Source organism: Odontomachus brunneus, unplaced genomic scaffold (genome assembly GCF_010583005.1).
Source record: "Odontomachus brunneus isolate Ranch 3 - 2012 unplaced genomic scaffold, Obru_v1 Obru_scaffold_001, whole genome shotgun sequence".
Classification (NCBI taxonomy): Eukaryota; Metazoa; Arthropoda; class Insecta; order Hymenoptera; family Formicidae; genus Odontomachus; species Odontomachus brunneus.
In genome coordinates this window covers 7,280,985-7,287,465 of record NW_022639451.1, presented here as the reverse complement: position 1 = coordinate 7,287,465, position 6,481 = coordinate 7,280,985, and the positions used below count along the sequence as shown (strand labels likewise).

Genomic DNA, 6,481 nt, shown 5'->3' with positions numbered 1-6,481 from the left:
GACACCGCGTATTGCTCACGTCTAGACGAGACAGTGTGAGTTAAGCGTTTTCTTAGTGTGTGTCACACGTATTTTAGGACGGCATTTTCGTCCAGACGTCTTATAATGCTATTTCTCTCGTTCTTACGTTTGCGATAGAGGATGGAAGATCGCCGCGACTCCCACCACTATTCCCTCTCCAAGCGTCCGACGATCGTATACCGCTAGCTCCCTCCGCCACTCCGTGCTGTTCATGGCTCACCTAGACGCAGCAGTGTATGAGTGACACGTTATCGTGTGCGAGTCACACGGATATTCAGACGGCATTAACGCCGGTGCGTGTACGTTCTTCAATTTTCTTTGCCGGCTGTGACGAGCCGTATATCCCGCCTGCCGCATTACTGCGCTCTGATATGTCCAACTATTTTAATTAATATCCCGAAATTTTACGTAGTTGTATGAAAAATGACCTATACAATTTTAGTTCATTTTTGTGTTCTACTTATATTTTTTTTTTCGTACGTCTTACGCGGGACACCTTGTATGAAAGAAATCTTTCCTACAAAAGTTCTACGTTGTACTCTATTTAATACTCTTTGCAACGGCATATATTTTAAATGTCAAATTTTTTACTTTTCCTTCCCTTTCCGTCCTGTACTCACATGCAAAAGGTATAGATCCTGGGGCTGCATGTTCATGGAGCCTGAGGATCTAAACGGAAAAAGGGTTAGCAGCTTGATTGACCTGGCGTCAGATACTAGGCTGGGTTTATTAGCGTAATCCTAAAAAATAGCAGGAGGTCACAATGGAACTTCTAGATCTAGGTGACGTAAGGGCATTAAAGTGCCCACCTGCTCCAATACTACTACTACTACTACTACATACATATAAAAAATAAATATGTTTATTTATGACATATTTTTGTTACAAAGGTGATACTCATGGAAAAATCATGTGTTGCAAGGTGATTGTTTGCACCAAGAACAAGTAATTACACTGCTCGACAAAAGTCGAACTTTTTTTCTTAACACGAGTACGAATAGTCATTTCTGGTGCATTTTTGCCTGCTAAACACGAATTCGTTGTCCAAATTTGGCTATCACGTAACAATTTTGAGAAAAATGGTGTCACATAGGCAAAAAATGACGATTTTGAGGGTTTTCGTGGCGCTGTAGTGCAAACAGTAAATTTTTTTTCTGTATTTTGTTAATGCCACGCAAAAGTATCAATTTTCAGTTTGAAAATGCATCTGGTATTGTTTTCTAAAGATTTTTTGTTTTCAACATATGGCCAATCAGAAACAGTTGTCGGCATCAATATCACTGGGCAGAATAATTTTTTTTGCAAGAAGGTGAATAGTTATTTCCGATGTATTTTTACCTGCTAAACCCTCAACCGTCGTCTAAATTCGGCTATTAAATCACAATTTTGAGTCATTTTTTGTCTTTTTGACGCCATTTTTCTTAAAATTGTGACATGATAACCAAATTTGGACGACGAATTCGTGTTCAGCAGGTAAAAATACATCGGAAATGACTATTCGTATTTGTGTCACGAAAAAAAGTTCGATTTTTGTGGAACAGTAATTATGTGTTCTTGGTGCAAACAATCACTTTGCATCATACGTTTTTTTCCATAAGCACTACCTTTGTAACAAATATGTGTCATAAATAAAATACATTTATTTTGTGTGTATGTAAGTTTTGTATCGATTTTTCTATAATATTATGTTAATTATATGATTAATATAATATATTAACACACACACATACACACATTATATATTGTAAACATTATGTATTAAATATATGCCATTGTCTATGTTATTTTTCTACAATTCAGCATATTCCCCTACTTATAGTAACATATCTATTTATAGTATCAATCTATTTGGACAGTGCGCTTATAGCATGATGTTATTATGTCGTTTTCCAATGATTAAAGCGAGACCAACTTTTACTATTATATATGGACTGATTTGGTATTAAATTGTCTATAATTTTTGTCCTTATAAAAACTAAAAAATTTTGCGAAGGTAACGAGTGGTTCGGAGGTGGGATTAAATTTGACATAAAAAAATGAAATACGCCATTGCAAAAAGTATTAAATACTGTGGGACTTTTGTGGGAAACATTTCTTCATATACCTCATATCGTAGGAATAATTCCAGCTTTTTGAACCCCTAAACCTCGAGATAAGTCGATATAAAAAAATATGGGTCTTTTATTTTTTGTTGCTCTACAACATATCCAAGGTGCTTCAAAATCGATGAGCGATAGTTCTGTCAGGTCCCTTGTTACGAGGGCTGTTTGATAAGTCAGAGACTTTTTGAATTGTCCGCGCAGTAACTTTAAATGCAACACAGCTGCCGTCAACCGCCATCTATTAATAGACTACTGTTAAATGTTGATCAAGCTGCGTCATTTAGTTTGTGTTTGACAGCCATTGAAAGCAGACAACCTCGTGAATTGTAACAAAAATGGAAAAAAGTGAATTTCGTGTGCTGATTAAGCATTATTTTTTGCGTAAAAAAACCATCACTGAAACCAAGGAAAGACTTGATAAATACTATGGGAACTCTGCACCATCAATTTCAATGGTTAAGAAGTGGTTTACTGAGTTCCGTTGTGGTCGTACCAGCACAAGTGACGCTGAACGTTCAGGTCGCCCAAAAGAGGTCATCACGCCAGAAATCGTCGATAAAATTCATGGAATAATATTGGACGATCGGAGAATGAAAGTGCGTGAGGTGGCTGAGGCATCTCAACTGAGCGGGTACATCACATTTTACATGAAAATTTGGATATGAAAAAACTATCCGCGAGATGGGTGCCGTGATTGCTCACACTCGACCATAAGCGTAACAGTGTGACCACTTCAAAGAAGTGTTTGGCGATGTTCAGCCGCAATCCGAACGAGTTTTTGCGCCGTTTTGTAACCGTGGACGAAACATGGATCCATCACAATATACCAGAGACCAAGGAACAATCAAAACAGTGGGTTTCACCGGCACCAAAAAAGGCCAAGGTGGGTCTGTCAGCCAACAAGGTCATGGCCACAGTTTTTTGGGATGCAAGCGGTGTTATTCACATCGATTACCTTGAGAAGAGTAGAACGATCACCGGCGAATATTATTCAGAGCTTTTAGACAGATTCGATATTGATTTGAAGCAAAAACGATTGCATTTGGCAAAAAAAGTGCTGTTCCATCAAGACAATGCACGGATGCACACGTGTGTAGTCACGATGGCAAAAATCCATCAATTGGGCTACGAACTGCTACCCCATCCAGCATATTCTCCAGATTTAGCCCTCTGCAACTATTTCCTGTTTTCAAACCTGAAGAAATGGCTGGGTGGTAAGAGATTTGGGTCGAGTGAAGAGGTCATCACCAAAACAAACGCCTATTTTGAGGGCCTTGAGAAAACCTATTATTTGAAAGGAATAAAAAAATTGGAAAAACGGTGGACTAAATGTATCGAGCTAAAAGGAGATTATGTTGAAAAATAAAATGCTTATTTGCCGAAAAAAATATCTTTTATTCAAAAAGTCACTGACTTATCAAACAGCCCTCGTAGATCTGAAACTGCATGATAGGCCCGCGAACAATCGTTCATTTTCTTCGCTAGTTGCGGCAAACCGTATTTCGCCTATCGCGTCGCGCGCTCTGATTAGTCCATCTATTTTGTTTAATAACTCGAAATTTTACGTGGTTGTTTAAAAAAGAGACTGATTCTATTACTCACCCCGACCTATTCTAGCTATATATTAGCTCTGGTACGGTACAAGTCAGACATCTTGTATGTATATATGTTATATTTTAAAATATTAGAAAAACAAAGGTATATATCCCCTATTTTTTTTATTTGCAACACGTTATGCAAAGAATGCAATTACATCTTTTGAATGTGTATACAGATCAGTCGTAAATTTTTATTATTAAAAACATGAATAAATAAATACGCATGTAACACATTTAATTCTAATGAATAATTAAGTAACCAAAAGCATTCTTTTTTATTTTGCTTATTTCTGTTCAACTAAAAAAAAATAGCAAGAAAGGTATTTCTCGATTTATTAATGGAAGCATCTGACGAAGGCAACAAATTCACTAGAAAGGATATTATCGATGAAATCAATACGATAACTTTTGCCGTACGTATTATGAAATCTATGGAAACGTAATGTTGTTTCCATAATGTTTTAATAAAATTATTGATAAAACCGAGGACTAAAACAAATTTTCGTTTACACAGGGCTCCGAAACAACTGGAATCACACTAAATTTCACGATGTTCATGTTAGCAAATTTCCCAGAAGTACAAGTACGTATTACATTTATTGAACTGTTAAACATAATTTTGTATTTTATGATATAGAAATATTTTATATTTTTTATTTTATATTTTATATTTATATTTTATATTTTATATTTTTTTATATTTCATGATATAGAATTTTTATGATATAGAATTTTAGTTAGTATGAAAAGTGAACAAAAGTGCATTTATTGCACATGTAATAGCCTGTTAGTCTAGACTTTGTTTTTTTTACATTTTATGGTATGGTTCAGATATCATAGATGTTTGGAGCGATTTATATGTTTTATTATTCTGTGTATAAAATAAATATATAATTTTGCAATAGCAAAAAGTATACGAGGAATTGCTGAAAATTTATGGTACGCAAGATCCAAAATTCGCGCCTGTCAAGTTCGAAGACTTGCAACGTATGAACTATATGGAGTGTGTTATTAAGGAAACATTGAGACTCTTCCCCGTTGTGCCTCTCGTAGGACGTCGACATAATGAAGATTTACAAATAGGTTTGCTTATAAACGTAATTATGTAGTGGAGCAATATATACGAATTGTACAATAAGTAATAGTGTTCCGTTCATTATGGATATTTGATTGCTCTGGACAATAAAATATTATTTTATTTTAATTACCTCCATTTGATGTTTTATTATAATAATATTTATTTACAGATTAATATGTTTCAGGACAATATACTATACCGAAGGGCGCTGATTTTTTTATAACAATATTATCCTTGCATCGCAATAAAATTTATTGGCCGAAGGCGTTGACATTCGATCCAGATAGATTTCTTCCGGAGAATATAGCAAATATTCATCCATCTAGTTTATATACCGTTTGGTACCGGTCCAAGAAACTGTTTAGGTAAATATACATATTATTTTATCATACATATATATATATATATATATATATATATATATATATATATATATATATATATATTATCATATATCATATACGATTTTACATATTATTTTATCATACACTCGTCAACAAAATCATATCGAAATTTCGCACAATTTTAAATGAGCATAATAACACGAAACATTATCGTATTTGTAATCTTTTTCTTTTTATTTTAAAGAATAAAGTCTGTAGTTTAAGGAACATTCATCCGATTTTGATTTTACTCTCTCTCCTTCCCGCAGTCTTTTCAAAAGTAAAAATGTATTCCGTCTCCAAAAAATTGCACAATTTGTTGTATCCTACGGGGTGGACTAAATTCTTTTCGTAAATTTCATGATAACCATCGTAAAGTATAGACTTTCTCTTGCAATTTAAAAAAAAACCGGATTTGTACGATATTTTTTTCGCGGAGTTGCGACATGTCAAAGTTACCTATGCATTTTTTTTTAATCGCTTAATTTGACGTACTATTGAGTGGAATGAATTCTTTTCACAAATTTTACGATAATCATCGTAAAATATTGACATTTCCTTGCAAATAAAAAAATAAAGAAGAGGTGGTGCACGACTTTTTTCCGTTGTACGGCGTATCAAAGTTACTTATGTATTTTTAATCAGTTACCATCAGCATTAGCATTACCATTAGCACACCTCTTCTTTATTTTTTATTTATAAGGAAATTTTTAATTTATAAGAAAATGTCGATATTTTACGATGATTATCGTAAGATTTGTTAAAAGAATTCGCTGCACTCAATAGAGTGCGTTAAATTAAGCGATTTAAAAAAATGCATAGGTAACTTTGACATGTCGCAACTCCGCGAAAAAAGCGTATAAATCCGGTTTTTTTTTAATTGCAGGAAAAAGTCTATATTTTACGATGATTATCATGAAAGGACCCCGCACAAAACCTATGGAAAATGGTTTTCGGTCAAATTGGCTGAAATTTCACTATGTTATAGTTTTCGCCATGCTGATAAAAAGTTATCATTGCACCAAGTCCCAAAAGTCAATATTTCCCAAGATATAAAGGGTCAAAGTAGTGAAATATGGTCATTCGCAGTAGTAAGACGTATGTTATAAGTATAAGTGATACATTGATATTTATTCACGAAATAAATAAAAATCGATTTTTACATATACTAGTATACTAGTATATATGTAATAACATTTAGTTCCGCAATATATATGTATATGTATATACAGGTTGGGGCAAAAGTATCGGACCGGTGAAATATCTCGAAAAATATAAGTTTTACAAAAAACTGTTTCA

The 6,481-nt window shown here is 33.9% G+C and overlaps 1 pseudogene; it reads left to right on the top strand.

Annotated features, from left to right (window-relative positions):
* The window catches only part of LOC116848939, a 19,945-nt pseudogene that overhangs the window by 12,167 nt on the left and 1,297 nt on the right, over positions 1-6,481 (top strand).